The following is a 24,290-nucleotide window of genomic DNA, read 5'->3' on the forward strand; positions in this document are numbered from 1 at the left end:
CCCATACATGCTCAGATAATTGACAGGTTTGTCATGCTCCACCACGCCGACCCCTTCCCCCCACTCCATCACTTAGTAGCCATGGGGCTGGGAAGCAGGTAGTCGTCCCTGCTCTCACTCTTCCTCATCTGTAAACAGAGCTGATCCTGCCTCCCTCTCTGACGCCTGTGAGTGTATGTGGCAGCGGTGAGTGGAGCTCTTAGGAAGTATGTCAAGGTAACAAACAGCAGGAAGGAGCCACCCTTGGTGACGAATGCGAAAGGGAAACAAGCAGCCCATAGGAGGGCAGGGCTGGATTCCTGGGTGAGGGGGACTAAGGATTCTTTGTTGAGCAACGCCATGTGTCGGACACCTGCAGGGAACATCATGACAGATTGCCTGGGAGTGCAGAGGCAGGCAGGGAAAAGGCCATCCACTACCTCGGCAACATTGACGCAGCCCCACTCATCCCGCCCTGCCCTCAGCACCCCACTCAGTCCCGCCCTGCCCTCAGCACCCCACTCAGTCCTGCCCTGCCCTCAGCACCCCACTCAGTCCTGCCCTGCCCTCAGCACCCCACTTGGTCCCGCCCTGCCCTCAGCACTGGGAGACAGAGGCACCAGGGAAAGGGAAGAGCTCCCACCCTGGGGAGCTGACAATCCAGTGAGCGGTCAGGTGATAAACAAATTAGCAAGATCAGTTCAAACTGTAGCGATTTCTGTGAAGCAAAGAAAGTATAGACGCAAAAGGAAGTAAACTGGAGGGTGGACTATTTTTCAAGGAAACATCGAAAAGTCTTTCCGAGGAGCAGCACGTAAGCTGGAGAGTGAATAAGATGCGGGCGTGTGAAGGGATGGGCCGGAGCGTCCGGCCGCAGCAGGAGCGAGTGCAAGGTCCTGAGCGGAACTGCTCCTCCGCTGGGGGCGGGCTCGGCTGGTGTTGCAGGAGTGAGCAGAGGACAGCGGGCACGCAGACCGGGAGGTGGGCGAGGAATTCGGGTTCATCCCAAGAGCAACGCTGACAGGAAAGGCAGGAAAGAGTGAAAAGAAGTGGGGGTGTTCAGAGGAAAGCCAGACCGGCCTCCTGTGAGCCCGAATGTGTCTTGGGGGAGACGAGGTGAACTCGGGCCAGGTCATCTATATTTTATGGCTGCAGAGCCAGAGACGCGCTGGGTTTTAGCAGCACCGGGAGGGCAGTATTTCAGCATTACCGAGGCAGGATGAATAGGGGCCGGGAGAGACCGGAGTCAGGGAGGCTGGGAGAGGCTTCTATTAGATCAGCTCTGAATTGATGGGGACCTGGTGAGGGGCCGCAGGCGGGAGGGCGGGGCAGGGAGGGAGAAAGCATTAAGACAAATGCTCTAAGGAACTGGGAGGACCAGGGAAACCAGAAGTCTCAGGTCTCCTTCTGCTAACAAAACACATACACACAGCAATATGCTCCAGAAACATGCGACATATTGGGATGAAATACATTTTTTTTAAATCTCTCAATTATCTAAAAGCTTCTCTTAGTGACAGGGGAAGCCGGGGTGGGAACGTTTATTAATACACTGGGAAACAGACATTAAAAATCCCAGGCAATTCCATCAAACATTGCATTGAAATAAATGATGCTAGGCCCTTCTCGAGGCTGAAACTTCCAGGCTCACCAGGCCTCCTCCTCGCCTCCTCCTTCTCCACCTGCGCGGTCCCAGCTCAGGGCCTTGCTCCCCATTTGGACCCACATCCTCCTCCAGCCACGGCCCCTCTCTGCTCCCCGTTACAGGTGAACTCCTTACGACACCCTTGGCTCTATCTGCTACCTCATCCTCTCCCTGCTTCTCCTGAGCCCCTCCAACCAGGGGTTCTTTCCCACCAGTGTGCGTGGAGGTCACCAGGGACCCCGCACCGCCAATCCAATGGCCATCCTCACTTCAGATGGCCCTCAGTCAGCACACTGCTGCAGCTGGACACTGTCCTCCTTGACATTCTTGCTGCACGTGGCTTCCATGACCCCACCTTCCCCACTCACCTCTCCCCCCATCACACTCTCCTCTCCTCCTACCTCCATGTGCACTCCTTGCTGGCTCCATTTTCCCCTCCACCATCTAAAGCTCAGAGGGTCCAAGGTCACACAGCTCGTCAGTGGCAGAGCCAGGTCTCCAACCTAATCACTTTACCGTAACTTGCCTCCCACACGGACAAATGTGCAAATGGAGTTCTGAGCTGATTACAGCTAAACTTGGAGGTTGAAGGACTCTGAAAGCAATGACTGTTTTCAACTAATATTTGTAAAAGCAGAGGCAACACTTCTTATATGTGTTTACCAGGATTTCTCAAAACCAAGACAACAGGGTTCAATGCAAGGGTTCCTGCCTCCCATGTTCATTGCAACATTATGGGCAATAGTCCAGATATAAACACACCCTAAGTATCTGACAGATGAACAAATTAAAAAGTGGTGAATACATAAAATGGAATAGTATGCTGCCTTCAGAAAGAAGGGAACCCTGCCATGTACAACAGCATGGATGGACCTGGGGAACATTTTCCTAAGGGAAGCCAGACCCAGAAACACAAATACTGCCTGACCCACTTACATGTAGAATCTAAGCTAGTCAGAGCGGAATGGTGGTTGCCTGGGTTGGGAAGGTGGGGGAAATGGGGAGATACTGGTCGAAGGGTATAGAGTTTCAGTTATGCAGGATGAATAGGTTCTGGGGATGGAAAGCACAGCAAGCATGGTGACTGCAGTTAGCAATACTGTACTGTACACTTGGAATTTGCTAAGAGAATAGATCTTAAGTAATCTCATCTCTCTTCCTCTCTCTCTCTCTCTCTCTCTCTCACACACACACACACACACACACACACACAATGGTAACTATGTGAGTTGATGGTTGTGTTAATTAACTTGATTGTGGTCATCATTGTTCAAGATATATGCATATCAAAACATCAAATCGTACACCTTAAATGTATATAATTTTCTTTCATTAATTGTCCTATCGAATAGAGACAGAATATGCACATTGACCGTCACTCCGCAACAAAGATGGAGGCACCCACAGCCAATAAGGAGGGACTATGCAAACTGACGCAACAAAGATGGCAGCGGCTGGGCCAGTACACTTGCATTGTCGCCATGGCAACGACGCAGGCATTCCGTTCTGCTCCAGCCGCTCCAGGCCTCTGGGAAGCGTGCATGCACAGGCACAGAGCAGCCGAGGTGGGGCGGGATGCCTGTTATGGGGGGGGTGGCGGGGGGTGAAGGGAGCTATAGGAGGGCAGCAGGGCCAAAGCAATGGTGGAAGGCGGCGGCCAGAGCGAAGGCCTGGGTCCCGGGTGCCGAAGGGAATCCGGTGCCAGCAGCCAGGGGAAGGAAGGCCTATTCTTGCATGAATCTTCATGCATCAGGCCTCTAGTATTTCAATAAAGCTTTAAAAAGCCAGGGTGCTGCTATGGACTGAATTGTGTCCCCCTAAATTTACATGTTGAACCCCTAACCTCTGATGTGATGGTACCTGGAGATAGGGCCGGTGAGCAGGTGATAAAGGTTAAACAGGGCATAAGGGTGGGGCTGGCATCCTTATAAGAATTCTACTGTGTGCCCCTAAAACTCCATATGGAATTTTTATTGGAACTGAATTGCATTGAATTTTTAGGTGACTTTGGGAGCATCGACAACTTTATAACATTAACTCATCCCATCAAGATTACAGAAAGTCAGTTCACATTTATCTTTTGTGTCCTTTATTAGAGTTTGGACGCTTTCTCCACAGAGGTCCTGTGTACCATTTGTTGTTTCCAAGACTCTCTGTCACATCTGTGACTACTGTGAATGGTGTCTTATTTTCGAGTCTGTATTCATTCAAGTCTAATCTGTCATCGTGCAAGATGCATCCCAATTTCAGAGACATTAAACTGTGAAAAGATATATCTTAGGGTTATTATTTCTATTGATTTATGATTGGTGTAGAGAAAAGTTATTGATTTTTATGGGCTAATCTTGTATCTGGCAACATTGCTTATAAATTCTAATAATTTGTTGAAAAAACAAAAGGAAGAGAAAGAGACACCAGATGCCCGTCTCCACCACAGCAAGGTCACCAGACCCGCCGACCATGCCACAGCCTCATCTCAGACTTGCAGCCTCTGGAACTTGGAGAAGATCAGTGTCCCTTGAGGCAAATAGCCAAAGATAGGTGATTGTTAGAATCAAAGCAGGCCGAGGACTAAGGAGAAACGCGATGCTTTCAACAGCCTCAAACCAGTGGGACCCACTGCCAAAGGTCTTTCAGGTGAGCACGTGATGGGGAGGATAGACTGTTTCCATTTACCACTGTGATTAACAGTGACAATTATACCCATTTTACAGATGAGGAAACTGAGGTGATAGGAAGAAAAGCCATTTGCCTGAGATGAGACATCTAAGAGGTCTAGGCACGGGGAGTGATACACGGTGTGTTAGCTGCAGGCTCTGTCCCTGAGGAGGTTTCTAATAATTTGCTGTAGCCCAAGCAGACGACCATCCCACAGTTGCCCCAATAGTCACAGGCCCAACCCAGGCTGTAGCAGTAGAAGCAGGAGTCAGAAAATACATTTTCACCTACGGCAGTGGTTCTCAACCTTGGCTGCACATTAGAATCACCTGGGAATCTTGTTAAAATCCTGATTTCTGGGCCTCATCCTCCGGAAATTCTGTTTCTTTGTGATGGGGTAGGGCCGCAACAGTAGTAACAAAGAAACAGAATTTCCGGAGGATGAGGCCCAGAAATCAGGATTTTAACAAGATTCCCAGGTGATTCTAATGTGCAGCCAACGTTGAGAACCACTGACCTAAGGGGACATCAGCTACTGGGAAATACATACAATGATATGGATGAATCCAAATGCATCATGTGAGTGAGAGAAGCCGGCCTCAAAGGGCTCCTCACTGTAGGATTCCATTTATATGACGTCTTGCAAAGGCAAAACTAGAGGGACAGGGAACTGGCGCGAGTGCCAGGAGCTGAGGGTTGGGGGCAGGGTTGACCAGGAAGAGGCAGCAGGAGGAACTGGGGGGCTGATGGAGATACTTCATACCCGGATGGTGGTGGTGGTTACACGGCCGGATGTTCGTCAAAGCCCCCGGAACTGTATGCCAAAGCAGGTGAATTTTACTGAATGTCAATTATATCTTTAATACAACAGGGGGAAAAAATCTCTGGGCTGGAGTTGAGTGCTGGGCTGCTTTTCTGTGAGCTCTGCCCTACACTGCACTTGAAGAACCAGAACGGCTGCCCTCCGCACAGCAGACACGTGGCCAGCACTGATCACAGGGGGTGGTCCCTGGGCTGATGAAGGATGAGATGAGGGGAAGGAACTGATGGGCTGGTCTTGAACCATCACTTACTGGTGGGGTGACCCTAGGCAAGTGGCCTTCCTTCTCTAAGCCTAGGTCCTGTCTCTTTAAAATTGGGGTGGTGATACCCTTGTTTACATGCTGCTGTCAAAATTTGACAAGAGAGTCCAGAGGTAATCTTTTGGGCACATGGGGGCTGCTAATATATTCTCCTGGCCTGTAATACTCCCATGGCCTCCCAGGGGTCATGTGGACCCAGCAATCGCTCCCCTTTGTGGCCTGATTTCCCAAGGGGCCCTCCTGAGTCACCCTTAGCTGCTGGCCACGCTGGGCAAAAGCAAACTGTGACTTGCTCTTTCTCCACCTAGCACCCCGGGGGGACCCCAGAGTCTACCCAGACAGGCTCGGTGGGACACTTAGCCCAGTATTACAGGGGTTTATCAGAGCAGCTGGGTGTGGGATGGGGGCAAACAGGCGTGGGTTCAAGTCCTGGCTCGGCCGCTTCTCCGTGTTGAAGGCGTTGAGTAAGTTACCTAAGCCCCCTGATCTCTGGTTCCTCATCTATAAACAAGGATGCCAACAGAACCCAGTTCGGCTTGTTGAGAGGCTCGAGTGAGATGATCGGCACTTGATGATGCTCAGTGAGACACTGCGGAAACTGTGAGTGTCTGGGCCCCACTGCCGCAGACATGAATCAGAAGAGACCCAGAGGACTCCTTAAATACCCCAAAAAACTGAGCAAAAGGACAAAATTGTGGAAACAGACCAAACCAGTCACAGTCACGAGAGATCGCCCAGTGAGTCAGCAATGGAACCCAAGAATGGATCCTATCCTCCCAGCTCCTTTCCTCCCAGCCTGTCAAAGGGGCCACCCCCTTTCATCTAGGCTGGTGGTCGGCAAACTCATTAGTCAACAGAGCCAAATATCAACAGTACAACGATTGAAATTTCTTTTGAGAGCCAAATTTTTTAAACTTAAACTATATAGGTGGTACATTGTTATTAACTTAATTAGGGTACTCCTAAGGCTTAGGAAGAGCCACACTCAAGGGGCCAAAGAGCCACAGTTTGCCTACCACGGATCTAGGGGACCATGATCCAACTCGGCAGGATGAGTCAGCACTGGCAGAACGGAAGCCTCGGATGACCAGCCATTTCCACTGCCGGGAAGGAATCTTCCTCCATCGCCTCCGCTGTTCACGCCACCGTCTTTCATTGCATCTAAAATGCCATTTGCTAGGAGACACTGTATTTTATGTACCACTAACACCAAACAAACAATGTTGCCGATTAAACGACATGATGCCTTAACGATAGTCCTGAGTTCATTAGAAAAGCCAGTGACACCAACCTCTCAATCCTTTTAAAATTTCTTTCATCTTCCCAGGGAAATGTGGCCATTTCTTTTGCCTTTACCTCTGCTGATGGGCTGACGGGACGAGGTCCTTCTGCAATGATTTCAACAACCAAACGCAATACAACCACATCACCCTTCAGTGTTTCCCTTGCTTAGGGCCTACTCATTGTAAAGGGTGTTGCTTTACAATGAAAAGGGGAATTAGGATGAGCACTCCAATGGCAAACCTTCGCTTCACTAACACCCAACAAACGCCCTGCCACTCTACCCTCAGGCCCTTCTGCATATGCAATGGTAATGCCGAATCAGCAGCGTGTGGGGTTGAAACCTGGGAATGGTTGTTAAATTCAGCGTGCATCTAACCCGGCAGAAGTGTTATTGGTAAAAGCAGAGGCAACACTTAGGTTAGGTTATAACCCTAACCTTTAACCCAGGATGTTTGCAAGAATGGCTGGACGGATGTTTCCACAGGATCATGCAATGACAGATACATCGTGACCACAGCTTTCCCAAAGCAAGCATAGGGGAGCAGTTCAATCAACTGCAAAAGGTTTCCCAGTTTCAAAGATATTAAAATTAGAAGGGGGCTGTCTTTGAAATGTATGAAATACAGTATTTCATGTTACTTGTTTTTCATCCCTCGTCCCAAACTACAATGAAAGCTCCTTGAGGGCAGGGCTTTTCATCTCTCCTGTTCTCGGCTGTATTTCCAAAGCCCAGAACTCATCCCTGCAGGTGGATGGAGTTGTTTATGGTGCTGGGGATGAAGGTCACCTGCCGCTAGGAAGCTACTAAAACTGGCCAAAAGCAGTGGCTAAGAGCTGTGTGGCGAGGCTGCCAGGTCTCAGAGGAGCCGGGGAGGGCCTGTGGGCTTCGTGCTTTCAGCCCTCTGCACCTTTAATGCCAACCCTGTTATCAGCTGGCTTTCCCAGGAAGCCTCCAGCCAGCTATTTGTGCCTTGTCTTTGCTAAATAGACTAAAGAAAACAGTCCAGAGCCAACCTCTCCAATTGTTACTTTTTCCTTCCAGGTTCAATGGGAGCAGTGGTTCTCGCCTCCTCCCTCCATTCTTTCAACCAGCATGCACAGCAACAGCTTTTGTATTCTTTCTGCCCTTTGCAAGTTGAGGCTTTGGTCTTAGCTATGGATTTTGTTAGGCGCCTTTCTAATCAGCCAGGCCCCTTTCCACTTACCTGGCCTCCAGTTTGTCCTTGAACTCATCACGAGTGTCTCTGCTTGAGCCAGCGTGGTGTCTTGCTACCTTCCTCTGGCCGTCCGGCACACCCGTAGTGATGACCACACCTGCGCACGCACGTGCAGGTGCACACACGGGCTCGCACATGAGATTGCGGACAGGTCACAGCTGTGTGTGCTGGTCACCTCCACACACAGACCTCATTTAGAGTAACCCTGGGAGGGGAGGAATTATCAACCCATTTCACAGAAGACCAGACTGAGGAGCCAGGAAACTGCTCCTGAGTGACGGGCCCCCTAACTCCAAAGTCCACACTCTTCCCACGGGGAGCTAGCTCCACACACAGGGACAGGCACTGATGGGGCAGCCCCTGCGTGCCAGGTGGGTGTCACAGCATCTCCCCCGGCCTCCTCGATGTCACCTGTTCTCCATGTGACCTCTTTGCTGCAAGTCTTGACTAGTGGCATTCACCAGGTACAGGTTGAAGGCTTTCTCGCCCTCTTTGTTAGGTCTTCCCTTCCCTCCTTTAGAACTATATTCGAAGTGAATCCTCTCCAGCTGGGTCCCAGTGCAGCACACTCACTCAGGGAGACCCTCTCATCCCAATAGGGGTCCCTGGACCCCAGGCCTACTCAGTGGGGACCTCTGGTGGGGAGCCCAGGAGTCTGCACTTAAAGCACATGCTTGCCGCTGTCCTGGCCAATGCGTCAGGGCACTCTGACTCCTCCACCTCCATTGGCGTCACCTAAACTTCACTGTGCACAGGACTCACCTGGGATCTCATTGCCATGCAAGGCCTGAGAGTCTGTGTTGTTAAGGAGCTCCAGGCGATGCTGACAGGGCAGGTGCAGGAGCCACACCTTGTACTGAGGGTTTATGGTCCTCAGCCCTGGATAAACATTAGAATCAGCTGGGGAGCTGTTCGAGCCAGGCTGCCTGCCCCACCCCCAGGAATCATCAATTGGCTTAGAATTAAATCAGGGTCCCTCGGCATATTGCTCACTTTTCAGGAGTTTTGTCAGCCAGTTAGTAAATAGAACCATTATTGACCATTAAATTACATAAATTTAAAATTAAAGAAATTATATGGAAAACAAAGATAAATACTCATAATATATTGCTTATTAATTCTCTTACTACTTTAACGACTTCTATGGTTTTGAGGTTGTTCACATCTATTTTACCTGCACGGTGGACATACTATATAATGGCATGCTATTGTGTATCTCTTACCAATTTTATTTTTAAAGATTTTCTGTTTATTGGTGTGTTTTTAGGGAGAGAACGAGAGAAACATCAATTTTTGTTTTCCACTTATTTATGCATTCATTGGTTGATTCTTGTATGTGCCCTGACCGGGGATTGAACCTGCAATTTTGGCATACGTGGCTCTTACCAATTTTCAATGATATCAGCCATGGTAGGAGTATTTAAAGCTTGGAAATCTGCAAAGGCCTTCCTTTCCCAGAAAAGCGGTTGTAAACATTTGCCAGTGCTGCAGCCTCCAGTACCTGCCTGCGCCCTACTCCCCTGGGGGCTTGATAAACATGCAAACAGCTGGAAACTAACCACCTACTGGCTCCTGAACCCAGCTCTCTCTGGGTGTGGGGCTGGGGTTTTTTTTTTAAACAAGTGACCCAGTGATTTCGTGTCTTCAATGAAGCTTTAGAATACCAATAAATTTTCCTAATTAGAAAAACTCAAACTGGATGAAGACACTGGCAGCCTTTTTCTTATTAAGAAATCATTTCTGATGTATTTCAAAAGTCTTGATCCGGGACCCTGTGATTTGCTGTCCCACCCAAATCCTGGGCAGAACACTTCTCCCCCTGACCCCATCGGAAAGGCTCTCAGGAAAGCTCAGTGGAGGTCTTGTCCCCTGAGGGTCCTGGCCTCTGACCCCACAGCCCTAAGCATCAGCCTCTGATTTTTCCCTGGTGAAGATGGGGTGTAACCAGAATTTTTGTGCTCAAATGTCTCATCAGCTCAGGTCGAAGTTCAGACCCTTTTGAAATGATTGAAGGGAATTAAGAGTCAAGACACTAAATGACTAGGACTTACAGAAATGTCTGCCAAATTGTAAAATCTAAAGTTTTATTGAAATTTGCCACGGTTTGCCCATCCCTGGGGTCATGGAACTGGGCAAAAGTGGTCATTATGGAATTAATTGATCTTGTAGCCTTGTGTTTTCATCCACGGTTATTAAGCTCAATGGTCCCCTCCCATTAGGTAAGAACTTACATTTATTTCCTCACTTCTTCTTACAGAAACCCTGCAGGTATGTATTCCTGTCATTAGATGACAAATGAGGACAGGGTTTGATTTCAGAAGCTTGCCCAGGTGGGTGACATTTCTCCAGCCTTAATTCCTAACCGTGTGTATGTGTTTCCTATTTCTGCATTACATGCTATCTCAAACTTAGTGGCTTCATACAACACAGATTCGTTACCTCAATCTCCGCCCACGTGGCAGGAGTCCAGGAAAGGGTAATTGGATCCTCAGCTTACACTAACAACCAAGGTTTTGGCCAGAGATGCAATTCTCATATGAGTTCTTGCCAAAACCAAGTACCACTCAGATTATTATTTACTGATTTTTTCTTTAAATAGACTCACCACAAAAATTCAGTCCTCTCCTAAGCAATAATGTCTGTGAAAGTTCCACCTTTGATGGGCATGTTCTTTTCTCCTAATGATGTGTTAAAATTAACACTCACTGTCAGGCCAGTGTGGCCCCAGCAGAGCTGCGGGAGCAGGAGAGGGAGCGGGAGTCACAGCACCCAGGTGGTAAATGCATCTCCACTTGGAGGAAACCTGAACCCACGTCCTCGGTACCTGCCACCTACCAGCAATCTGGCACCACCGATCCATTTCTTCTGAAAGCTCCTCTCACCGTTGCGTTTCCTGTAAGCCAGCTGCTCACCAGGAACTAAATAACAACATCGAAGTGGCCGCACCAAGCACGCCAGGCACGAATAAACATCGGATCAAAACTCTGGTGCCTTCTCCCCCAGCTCTTCTGAGAAGGTAGGCAGCGGCAGACGATGGTAATAGAGGGGAGCCAAACTGTGCTAGGGAAGGAAAGCGCATCCAAGCCAAATAACTCCTGCCCAGAGGAGGCAGGGACAAAGGGAGCAGCTTTGGGCAGGAACCTACTGGACCAGCACAGGACAGAGGAAGAAAGGGATGGTCCTTTCTTGAAGCATCGCCAATGTTGACCTAACCCTACGGGGTTTGGAGCGCTGGCCCAGCCCCTGGAATTCTGCCGGCATGGTCTCACTTCTCAGATTGTTACTTCACACGCCAGTAACAGCCAGAGGTGCAACCCTTCCCGGCTACAGCCGTCTCCAGCCCTGACTCCCTACTGGAATCTCCCCAAGTAGCTTGGCGTTGCCAATATGAAATTTCTGGACTATTGATTTTCACTGTCCCTGCTCCATTAGCTCCAACAAAGGAGACCAAGATACTGCCGGCCTGGCAGAAGGAAGAACAATTAATTGGATGGCAGTACTCAGAACTGGAGGAATAATGGGAACAATCGCTACTATTAATTTACTGCCCACGATGCGTCAGGCATTGTGCTGAGTGATTGATGACTGTCGTCTAGTGGTAAGGGCCAGTATTTATGGAGTAGTTGCCATATGCCGGGCACTATGTTAAACACTTTTATGTATATTAGCTCATTTAATTGTTTCAAAAACCCTAAGAGGAAGATACTGTTCTATCTCCATGTTATTGATGAGGAAATTGAAGCATAGCAGGGGGTAGGGGGTGTCTCAGAGCCACATGGCTAAGAAGTGACAGCTAGAATTGACCTAATACAGAACATTTTGTGTCACATGAAGGGTAAAAAAACCCAAAAATGCCAAATGTGTTCCAAACCGTCCTGCTGGCATTATCTCATGAAAGATGGAAAAGACCAATGAGATGAATGAGAGGATGATGCGTGCAATCTTGCCCATCAAACAAACCATGGAGTTTGCCCACCTCTGTGTGTCCCGGCTGTGGAAGCAGGCTCACTGAGCACTGTTGGGAGAGCTCCATGTGGGTGTCTCTTCTGCTTTTGCTTTCTGATCCCTGGGGACAAGCAGAGGTTTTGCAATCCAGGCCACGCTGAAGCCCCATCTCGCATGTCAACGGCCCCTGAGCAGCGGGGGTGAGGCTAGCGGAGGGAGTTGCACGGACTCCTGCTGTCCCTGCCTCCAAGCAGATGGAAAGTCTCCCGGCCCACAGCAAGGCACCGTGAACAGGGCACCAATAAGAGGCAGACTGCTTGCTCTTGAAGAGCAGAAAGAGAAAGAGGCCCAAGTTCAGGAGACCTGAGCTCTAGCGTGCAGTCCTCTGGACTCCCTGTGACCGTTCTTCCGCTCACTCCGTGATCAAAAAGAAGTCAAAATGGGGAGACTGACTGGGAGACAGGGGGTGCTCCCAGCCTTGTCCACGTTGAGCCATTGGGAGGCTCAACTTGCAACTAACTGCTCACTGGAAACTTTTGACGCTCTTAAAAAACAAAGAGTTCTGATGAGGAAGGGCTTTAGCCTGGCATGCCGCTATTTTCAGGGTGTACAAACCGAAAGGGAGGCTGGGTTCAAAACCTTCAGAATCGGTGAAGATGTGGAGCAATTAGAAGCCGCGTGCTCTGCTGGTGGGAACATAAAATGGTTTCGCCGCTGTGGACAAGGGTATGGCAGTTCCTCAAGAAATTAAAAGCGGAATCATCATATGACCCAGCAATCCCACCTCTGGGAATGCACCTACAAGAACTGAAAGCATGCCGGAACCAGTTTGGCTCAGTGGATTGAGCGTCAGCCTGCGGACTGAAGGGTCCCAGGTTCGATTCCGGTCAAGGGCATGTACCTGGGTTGCGGGCACATCCCCAGTAGGAGATGTGCAGGAGGCAGCTGATCGATGTTTCTCTCTCATTGATGTTTCTAACTCTCTATCCCTCTCCCTTCCTCTCTGTAAAAAATCAATAAAATATATTTAAAAAAAAAAAAAGAACTGAAAGCAGGGACTTGGGTATGTGCGCGCCCACGTTCATAGCAGCGTTATTCACAGTGGCCAGAAGGTGGGAGCAACCCAAGTGCCCCCAGCGGATGAACAGATCAACAAAGCGCAGCCTGTCCACGCGGGGAAGTAGTACTCAGCCTGTAACAAGGAAGGAAGTGCTGACACATGCTACAGGGATGAAACTTGTAGACAGTGTGCTCAGTGGCATAAGCCAGACACAGAAGGACAAATATGCGTGAGAGGAGGTGCCCTGAGTGGTCACATTCATGGAGGCAGGGCACAGGGAGGGCGGGTAAAGGAAAGCTTGTGTTTCGTGGGGACCGCGTTTCAGTTGAGGAAGATGGAAACGCCTGGAGATGGATGGCGGTGGTGGTTGCACAACAATGTGAACGTACTTAATGCCACTGAACCGTTCGCTCAAAATGGGCAGACTTAGAGTACATTTTAGCACTTTTAAAAAAAACATGTAGGAGCCCCCAGGACACAATGGATTTTTTAAATGACATTTCCTGGGTGTGGACTCCAGTGTCCCAGACCCCAGGGGTGGCAAGCCCGGCACTCACGAGCCTTCAGGCAATGGGACAGTGACGCGGCCCGGGGTCTGAAAGAAGCCAGGGGAAGGCACCCACGTGGCGGAGCTTCCTCAAGCTGCTCCCTCACCCAGGCGTCTCCAACGCAGGATCCCATCTGGGTCGTTTTCAAGGTGCCTGTCTCCCGGCATCATCTCCCTAGGACTAGACACATGTAATAATGATTCTTAGTAATACAGCCACTGACTGGGGAACTCATTTAATCCTCGCAGCCCAGGAGGTAGGTACCCCCACTGCCTTCATTTTAAAGAGGAGGAAACTGAGGCACAGAAATGCTCAGCCACGTGCCCGAGCTTTCACAGGTGATTGTGACCGACACGGGATGCACAACAGGCATATTCTTCTTCTTTTTTTAATCCCCACACAAGGATATTTTCCCATTGATTTTTAGAGCGAGGGAAAGACCGAGAAACATCAATGTGAGAGAAACACATCAATTGGTTGCCTGCTGCACGAGCCCTGACCAGGGCCTGGCCGGGGAGCAAAACAGGCATTTTCTTAATCGTAACTGGGGTGGCCATTGCAAAGCAAGCTGCGTGTGACCCTCAAGAAGGAGGGCCTGTCTCACACTCACACGAGCTTTTGGTTCCTGATTTCGCTGGGGTTTTTGAGGAGTCAGGCTCCTCAGAGAAGCCGCTCACTCCCAGGACGCTGGTGCCAATGGCAGCCCCTCACACGGAGTGGTCGTGTCCCAGGCACCATCTCCTTTAACCCACAATTCTGCCTGGAGGGCAGACCCCACCCCCATTTCACAGCTGAAGACAGAGGGCTCGGAGTCATCAGCTAGCCTGCCACACCTGAGAGTCCATACCTGAGCTGGGGTGAAACACCAGGTAAGGCCGACTTACCAGCCTGTCTACCCCTAGACCCAGCTATTCTCAACGGAGGCCTATGTGCCCCCCAGGGCACACTTGGCAATGACTAGAGATGATTGGGGTCATCTGGAGTCAAGAGGGTGCCACTGGCATGCAGTGGGTGGAGGGCGGGGACCTGCCAACCATCCTGCCCAGGAACTCTCAGGCTCAGCGTGTCCATGGCGCTGGGGTGGGGAACCTGCCTCACCTCTAGGCTATGAATAAAAGCCACGCAGCCACCGCAGTTTTAAATTTTTAAAATTTCCCCCAAAGTCTTAAAATACACACGGCAGCAAGTCAGCCATGGCTATCTCGGGGCAGTGAGAATGCCAATGAGTTTTATTTTCTTCTTTTTGGCAAAACCGCCTCTTCTAAATTATCTTCCATGAATATGCATTAGTCAGGCAGTCAAATGAGTTTCAGCTTTTTAAACAAGCCCACGGGCTCCGCGTCGGAGGGTCCTTCTGAGTTCCGGGGAGGTGGTCAGCGCCAAGGGCTGGCTCCGCGGGTTCGTGGATGCTCACCGTGGGCTTCACCTCCGGGAACCTGTGCCCTCATTGGTGGCTTGGAGACCATACCCTCCTGGGTCTGTGCCACAGAGTCCCCCTTTGCAGCTCAGAATCCCACCTTCAGGAGCTCAGTTCAACTCCCCACAAGCCCATGAGCCTGGACTACCAGCCAGGAAGGAGAAGGAGCTTGCCCAAGATCGTGGCTCGAACCAAAAGGTTGATTCTCCACCTGCATCCTGTTCAACTCCACACCAACCAGTGAGTGAAGGACTCCAGCAATGGCAGCTTCTGCTGCTCCGGCGCCTGGGCGCTCTGCGAAGAGCACCGTCAGGGACGGAGGAGGTGAGGAGTCCCGCACACGGCTGGTGTCCTGAGCACCTGCTCATAAAGGGCTGTGCGGGATCCATCTCGCTCTATCCTCCCAGGCCCCAGGGGATCCGGGATGCACTGGCTCAGTAGTCAGCATCGGGCCTGACTCAGGGAGCGGCCTTCCTTCACCCACAGGCAGGAGCAAGGGTGAGGGTGGGTCAGACCAGCCTTCTGCTGAAGCAGAGTGAGGAGGGGGACAGCCCATCGCGAGGCTCCGCCAAGGCGGGGAGCTCCCCTGTCTTCTGTCCACCTCTGTCTTGTGAAGATGTCACCCCACTCTCACTGAGCTCAGGTGACCCCTCAGGCACCTGGTGTGTCACCAAATGCCACCCATCGGCCCCAGGCTGTGACCCGCAGAGGTGGGGCTGTCGGAGTTAGCAGATGTTTTAGTAGAAGGATGGCCCATGCAATACTTGGGACATACTTACACTTAAAAATATTACCCGCTGTTTATGTGAAGTTCAGGTTTAAGTGGGCATCTGTATCTTACATGGCCACCCCACATGGGGGCAAAGGGACAGGGCTGCAGTGTTGGTCCTATCATGACAACTGCTCCCACTGGGCCGTAGTGACCCCTTTCATGTCTGCGCTAGGATCTGAACCCTAACTGATTCTGCCTCTGCCTCTTTCTTTTCTTTTTTTTAAAATATATTTTATTGATTTTTTTATAGAGAGAAAGGGAGAGGGGTAGAAAGTTAGAAACATTGATGAGAGAGAAACATAGATCAGCTGCCTCCTGCACGCCCCCTACTGGGGATGTGCCCGCAACCCAGGTACATGCCCTTGACCGGAATCGAACCTGGGACCCTTCAGTCCGCAGGCCGACGCTCTATCCACTGAGCCAAACCGGTCAGGGCTCTGCCTCTTTCTTAGAAGCACATTTTTACTTCCTTTTCCTGCATCATTTCCTCCCTTAGTTCCCCATGAGTCAAGACTAAAGGCTAAGCCAAGTCTGCCCCATGAACTGGCGTAGCCCAGGGCCTGCACATCGAGATACGGGTGAACAGCTGCAGAATGAGCACACGCGTGTCTGCAGAGGAATGGGTCCCCGCTGTCTCCAGTCTCATGGCTCATCCCCCTCCCTCCCGCGTACCTCCTGCTGGGCCACTCTGAGCTTCTTTCACCATCGCCTGCCTCCAGCCCATCCCAGTCCCTCCAGCTCCCACTCATTCTCCAAATCTCAGCTTTCCCTTGGCACCCACCAGGGCTTCCGAGCAAACCGGATGCCTCACCTTTCCGAGCAGGCAGACTATGCGGGCGCTACTCTCAACACTCCTGTTGCCAACCCTCCCGACATCAGGGTGAGGTGGGTGGTCCTAGTGCAGATCACCTTTTGACATGTGGTGAGGGTGAGGCCAGAATTCCTGGCCATGAGGTCTGGCTCCAGGCCACACTCACACCAGCTCCCCTCTTCATCTCCTGTGTGTGGAACTTTCCACTCTGGGTCGTGATTGCCAGTTTACTTGTCTGACCCTCACTGCCCAGGTGTACCTGTCTGACCCTCACTGCCCAGGTGCACCTGTCTGACCCTCCCCTGCCCATCCCCGGCTTGTTAATGGCAGCATGGCCCGGCAAGTCCAGGCTCCCTAAATAAAAAGCAGACAACACATAATGTCTACTGACTGATGGTGGGGACACGCCTTCGTTAGACAGGCTTAATAGGTATCAAGTAAAAGTTGGGTCAGAGATATTTAGGTTGGAGTGGGCATCTGCAGAGGGGATCAAGCCCACTGGGATTTGATTCCAGTCTGTTCCATGGGCTGAATCCCTGTCTCCTACATGAGGTCACATGGGGAATAAGTAGTGGGACCAAGAGAAAAACGGGGGGCTGGGCCATCACCAAGGCAGCCTCCACTCAGCCCCCAGACCAGACGAGAGGAACACCCAGGGCTGTGTCTTCACCGTCCCACCCCTGGCTGACACCGGCCCCAGCTCAGCCCCTTTCTCCTCTGCCCTGGGCTTCTCCTGGCTCCTTTATGACGGGGTGGGATGTGCCCGGCCCGGTCACTGAGCCGTAGGAGCCCGTCTCTCAAAGGTTCTAGCAAGTGGGTCTTCCCTGATGGAAAGACACAGGTGAGGACCCACACCTGGAGCTGGGGAACCATCTTATAACCATGAGATGACAAATCTCAGGACAAAAGGTCAACCCAGAAAGGCGCCTGGGGAAGTTCATTCTGAAGCTGTTCACCCGTATCTCGATGTGCAGGCCCTGGGCTACGCCAGTGCATGGGACAGGCTTGGCTTAGCCTTTAGTCTTGACTCATGGGGAACCAAGGGAGGAAATGATGCAGGAAAAGGAAGTAAAAATGTGCTTCTAAGAAAGAGGCAGAGCCCTGACCGGTTTGGCTCAGTGGATAAAGCGTAGGCCTGCGGACTGAAGGGTCCCAGGTTCGATTCCGGTCAAGGGCATGTACCTGGGTTGCGGGCACATCCCCAGTAGGGGGCGTGCAGGAGGCAGCTGATCTATGTTTCTCATAAACATCTCTCTCATCGATGTTTCTAACTCTCTACCCGTCTCCCTATCTCTCTGAGGTAGAATCAGTGGCCTGGTGACACTCCTCTGGGACCAGTCTACGCCTGCTCCCGGCCTCTTAGTAAGAGCAGCTCTTCTCCTCCTCCAGCTGCGGCTGTCAGGGTGTGTGCTGCTGGTGGCCTTGCACCCCCAACAAGTATGGTTCCTCCTTTGCAAACCACCAATCACCAGTATACACGGTTCTCTCAGCTCAGGACAGGTCCTCTGATGACTCAAGAAAAGGGCCAGTCTCCCCGTAGCCGGTCCTCACGCCCCCCCCGGAGATGTCCGGAATCTGAGAGACGCAGGAGCTGGAGCTGGGCGTTTGAACCTCTGTAGTTGGGCATCCTGGCCACCGCTCCTGCGGGTCACACACCCCCAAGGTCTGTGTTGAAAACTCCCCAGCCGAGTGCTGTGTGGAGGCCGGTGCGATGCCAGCTGCTCTAGCTTTTCACATCTGCGTCCTGGGGCCCAGCGTGCAGCCCCACAGCTGCCTGGGAAGGGAGCTTAGCAGGCAGGCTTCATCATTATCGGTGGTCTGAGTGTCTGCAGGAGGCAGCCGAACCCGCCCTGGGATTGGGTGGGGGGCTCCCACAGATGAATCCCAGCTCCCCATCCGATCAGGTCCTCAACCACACAGTCAAGTACAGGGGTCTGAGCCCAACAGACCTGGTTCAAACCCCAGCTCTGCCCTCGCTCGCACATTCCTTCCCCTCTGAGCTCAGTGTCCTCATCTGGAAGGTGGGCATAGTCAGAGAACACACCTTGGGGAGTGGTGGAGGGTCAGGTGACGGTATGGGGAGTCCTCGACACAGGGCTGGGGACACTTCGTGGGTGACCGCTATTAGCTATTCAGGGCCCCACCCGCATCCAACATACCTATCAGGTGAGCACCCGCCTCGCAGGGGTCTGGGGCACAGACACATTCTGACCATAGGGGACTGGGGCAGGGGTCCAGAGCATGATGAACTCACACCCGGGGGCTACCACCGTTTACAAAGGACTCCTGCAAACACTAACTCACTCAAAACTCCCAGAAACCCTTGGGTAGGTCCTGGTATTTCTCCCTTTACACAGATGAGGAAAACTGAGGCTCAGAAAATCTAAGTCATTTGCCCAGTTTATACAGCTAATCGGTGACGTGCTCTTTCCAACATCTTCCCTAGAGGAGGCTGGACCCGGCGAGCCTGCACCCACTCGGAGTCACTCTCCTCCCCTGGGGGGGGACCCCTCAGAAGGGCCCCGCAACGGGTTCATGAAACAGGATGGGATCCACAGCTGCCGGTGCTGAGCTTACCACCCACTTCTCCCCCATCCAGAGAGCCCGCCTCTTCCTGCCGTGACCTGAGACAGGTGGCTCAGCCCCTGCGTGTCCCCTCCCCCTCTATAGTGCGGGGCTCACATTGGTGCCTTCCTCACAGGCCATTGTGAGCTGAGGCAGGAAGGGAGGCCACCCACCATCATTCCGGAGGGGAGCCCATTTCTGGGGTGGTGCAGCTGTGAGTCTTTCAACCCTCCCCACCCCCCCCCGAAAATCAGGGAGGTGACATGTGATCCAAGTCCATCCAATCAGCGTGCCCCATTGCCCTGCCACAGTGATGGGGGCACAGAGGGGCACATGACCCAAAGAGGACCAACTTCCTGAAAAGGCCACTCTTTCTGCACCAAGTGGCTAGGCCTGGTCTGGGAGCCACACCTCCCACCTGGGGGGCGGGGGTCAGATCGAACTGAACCAAGTGGACTGGGAGTGGGAGGGGGTGTTCCCCCAAAGGAAGTCAAGACACTGTTTCCAGAAGAAGAGGGAAGTGGGCTAGGTTGGCCAAAACAACAGATGGCATCGCAGACATCATCACCGGGAACTGAGCTGACGGGCTGCCAACCATGAGACCTTTGGCTTCCTGGCGATCCCGAGTTACCAGACCATTCACTGCTTGATTCCCAGCTTCTGAGCGGCAGGGATTCAGGGCCCCCAAAGGAGCGTGGGTATCTGAATTCACCCCCAGCTTGCATGCGGGACCCAGATCATTTAAGTTTTGTTTGCAACTCCCCGCTCTCTTGCTGACACTGCAGTTGTTTTGTCAGGATACAGCCTTCCTGCCAGGCTTTGCATTCCCCCGGAGCCTCCCAGCGGCTTGGTGTAGACAGCAGGTCGGAGGTCAGTGCGCCTGGAGCCGCAGCTGCGAGGTAACCAGGCTGCTGGGCGGTGGCTGGGCTGGAAGGAGGCCTGCTGGTCCTCTGCCGGCGCCTGCCACCACCTGCTCCCGCCTGCGCACTTGTTGCAAATGACTGACTACGACCCAGGTGTCATCCACCAGCCCCGTCACCCATCAAGCCGGCTCAGCACCTGGTCCTGCCCATCCTCCTCCCGGGTGGCTGGCTGACCCAGCAATGCTGTTGCAAAGACCACCCTTCTCCCATGACTCTGAAAGGCCGCCTTTGTCATACGTTAATCTGGGGGCCTGTTTCCAAAACTTTCCATGCTTTTCATTTGCCTGTGTGTCTATCCTTGTGCCAATATCAATCACATTGTCTCGATTACTGTTACTTGCTAATAAGTCTTAATATCAAGTCGTATGTGCTCTTTAACTTTGTTCTTCCTCAACATTGTTATCGTTGTTTCTGGACATTTATTTTATTTTTTTATTTGTTTAATATATTTTTATTGATTTTTTTACAAAGAGGAAGGGAGAGGGATAGAGAGTTAGAAACATCGATGAGAAACGTCGATCAGCTGCCTCCTGCACACCCCCTACTGGGGATGTGCCCGCAACCAAGGTACATGCCCTTGACCGGAATCGAACCTGGGACCCTTCAGTCCGCAGGCCGACACTCTATCCACTGAGCCAAACCGGTTAGGGCTGGACATTTACATTTTCATATAAATTAAAGAATCAGCTTGTCGATTTCCGTACACACACAAAGGAAACCTGTTAAGGTTGTCAGGGACTGCTTTATGCCTGTAGCATAATTAGAGAGTAACTGACTTCTTTACGCTGCTCAACTTTCTAACTCACAAATATACTGCATCTCCCCACTTATTTATGTCTTTTATTATTTCTCTTTCTAATATTTGATTGTGGGGTTTTTTTGCATAGGTTCTTACATATCTTTCGTTACATTAATTCCTAGGAACTGGAATTGTGCTGTCCGTTAAACTTCATTCTATGTTGTTTCTTGTCCTTACCTAGAAATGCAATCAGGAGATTGACTAGTGATTCTTGCTTCAAGAATAGAAACACCCTTTGAGGAATCCAACACCCTTGATGCCGGTCCCCTGAGACTGAACTGAGACAAGTGTGGACGTGAGAAGGGGAATGGGAGGGGTGGGGGAGTGGGAACTTTCCCATGGGTGCCTGCGACTCAGAGATGTGGGAAGAATTTTGTAAAAGAATTTGGGTGCATTTTTCATAAGCATTTCCAAAACGTTTCTATAAGCCCTTGAGCCTTCATAAAGCACTACCTAATACTCACCAACCACTCCCAAAACCTTCCTGAATTCCTGAAATGAAGGCCACCGTTTGGACGGTGACAAATTCACTGCAAACAAAGTAGGGTCTGCACCCACCGCCTCTGTGAGGTGGCAGAGAAGGCTGGTGGCCCTGCCTGTCACGCTGGCCTGAGATGAATGACTTTCATTTTCCCCGAGCCGGGGTGACAGTCACCCACAGCGGCCCCGCCCGACTTTAATTTCCCATCATGCAGCTTTCACAAATGAGTGATGGGGACCAATATTTATCAGGGAAATCTTTTTGTACTTGGAGCCACCACACCCACGGAGCATTTTTCTTCTTTAATTTCTGTCTCGCACTTCCTGCAGAAACAAATACTGAGTTAAGGAGCGGCTCTGGGGACAGAGGAAATGTACGCTTTCCAGAACCAAGAAACCGCTGTGCACGGGGTGGAGGCTGGGAAGAGAGGAGGAAAGGGTGACATGGCAGCCTGAGCGCCCACGTGGTCAGCAAGAATTAAATAGTGTGGTATTTTTTTTAAAATGCATAATGTGTCAAAATTCAGAGATTTAACCTAAAAATCCAGCTGTCTGGCTTCCCCTGCAAACTCACCTCTGACCACAGTGGTCAGGGGATGGCAACAGCCAGGTGGAGCGAGGTAGCCAAGGCGCACCCGCCCCAGGCCGCCCGGTCCCCCTGGCCCAATTCGGTCATGTGTTCCCTCTGAGTGACCAACTCCTCTTGGTTTGCCCCAAATGGTCTGGGCTTAAAACTAAAAGTCCCACATTCTAGCAACCCTCCCATCCGGGGTAAACCAAGACTGTTGGCCATGGTAGGTACCTACCTGGCCCCCTTAAACATAGCAGGTAATTCCCCTGTAGTACGCATTACCTGCTAAGCATAGTCCTAAGCTTTTAACCAGATTGATTCACTTAATCCTCATAGCAACCTATGAGGCAGGCACTATATCCATCTCCAATTCTCAGGTGAGAGCGGAGGCACAGAGGGCTAAAGTCATACAGGACCCAGGGACTCCGCTATCAGCAGGACTTCTGTCTCACTCCCTGCATGGAGCCCTCATCCAGGTGAGCCAGGACGCCTTATTTTAGGCTGAGGCCAGAGGAAGAGGACACGAGACCTGCTTCTGAGCCATTTCTCACCACGGCTCTCTTTGTGGTGGATGCTGTTCTTTGCTCACCCAACAGCTGGTCCCTCCCCCTCCGGCCTAGATGATAGAACCTCAATTTTATGTGGGGCCCAGCATGTACAGGGAAAGTGATGCCCCCCACCAGCTTGAGAGGATGAACCTAGATGGTGCCCGGCATGGTATGACATGATTGGTTTAGGCCAGTGGTCGGCAAACTGCGGCTCGGCAAACCGCGGCTCACGAGCCACATGCGGCTCTTTGGCCCCTTCAGTGTGGCTCTTCCACAAAATACCGGCTCTTCCACAAAATACCGACTTCTGCGCACGGGCCACGAAGTTTCAATTGCACTGTATGTGTGCGTCCGCACGTGGTATTTTGTGGAAGGGGCCAAAGAGCCCCATGTGGCTCGCAAGTCGTGGTTTGCCGACCACGGGTTTAGGGCAAGGTGTGTAGCCTGGTTCTAGACAATGAGATGCAAGAAGAGGTCCAGGGAGGCTCTTGTTCCTGGATGACAGCAGTGACCAAAAGGAGGCTCCTTCTAACGCCCGCTCTGAGGAGGCTGTGTGACGATGAGACGCGTGGGGTCGTGGCAGCCGTGTTGTGACCGAGGGACAAGGGTAAGGAGGGAAAGTGGAGATGCAGGACGGTGGAGCGGAAGAGCAGGAAGAGCCTCGGTCCTTGATGACACAGTCAAGCCACCCGTGGAGTCACCCACCTGCACATTCCTTCATGTGTTGTTTGGGACGCTGTTGTTCATTATACTGTTACTTGCCACTGAACACATCCCACCTGATATGCCAGGGAGCCCTCAGGAGCACCTGTGCTGTTCTCAGCGTCTGGAGCAGGTTACTCCCTAGTGTCCTTCTCTCTGGGGCCCACCTGCCCTTGTAGAGGCCTCTGCTGTGCAGGGGCAGCTCCTGAGCATGAGGCGACCACAGAGCCAGTCTCACCATGCCAGGCCCATTGAGGAAAACTGAGAGCAGAGGAAGGGGGTGAGGGGGAGAGGGCTATCACCTAGCTGTGGAAGAGAGCTAATTCAACAGAAGGGGTGTGCTCCCCCGACTTTACTCAGTAGATCAGGTATTGAGTGCCTACTGAGGGCCAAGGAGTGTCCCGTCCATAGTCCCCACACACGTCCTCCGTGCGCCTCTCCCACTTCACAGTGTCTGCCGGCGCTGTCTGTGATGCTCACTAGCTGTGTGACTGGAACCGGGAAGGGCCTTCTCCTTTCTGTGCCTCAGTTTCCCTGTCTTTAAAGTGAAGATGACGGTAGTTCCAGCCTCATAGGGCCTTTGTGATGATTGAATACAATAATGGTGGCGATGTTTACTGCAGGCGCCCAGCACATAGAAATGCTCTTTTCGTGTGAGTGATAATCTGTGTTTTCAGGTGGGAAGTGAAGTTAGAGAGGACAGAGGGACCAGTGTGTCCATTTCACAGGTAAAGAACCTCAAACATTGAGAGGTTAAAACTGACTTTCTCAAGTCACCCAACTCACAAGTGAATTAAAACCCAGACGTGTCCAAATCTAAGACCTATTCTGGAGAGTCGGGTGTGATTTTGAAGTAGGAAACCAAGGAAAGGAAAGCTGAGAATTGCTATTCCTCTTTGGGACCCTAATGACAGAGAACAACAAAGAGGCCTCTGTACGGCAGGCTACACGTTTGTACTGAGACTCCGATGAAAGACCGTCACCCTTGGTGACAGGATGGCTGAACTCCGCGCATCAGGAAAGTTAGACCAAATGGCAAATGGAATTAAATATCCACTCAGCTCCTGCCAGATGGTCTCCGAAGCCACAGCACCCAGGACTTGATTACAATGACAAGCACGGGGTCGTGGGCCCAGACGGGAGGGGACAAAATCCACTTTCCAACGATTCTCCAATGACTGCAATTAACTGTGGGCCAACCCAGGCAGTTAGTTGCATAAGCATAGATCTCTTTGTGGTTTTAATTAAATTCCTCTAGAATAAATGCTGCTTTGAGGTTTTCAA

Source organism: Myotis daubentonii, chromosome 8 (assembly GCF_963259705.1).
Source record: "Myotis daubentonii chromosome 8, mMyoDau2.1, whole genome shotgun sequence".
Classification (NCBI taxonomy): domain Eukaryota; kingdom Metazoa; phylum Chordata; class Mammalia; order Chiroptera; family Vespertilionidae; genus Myotis; species Myotis daubentonii.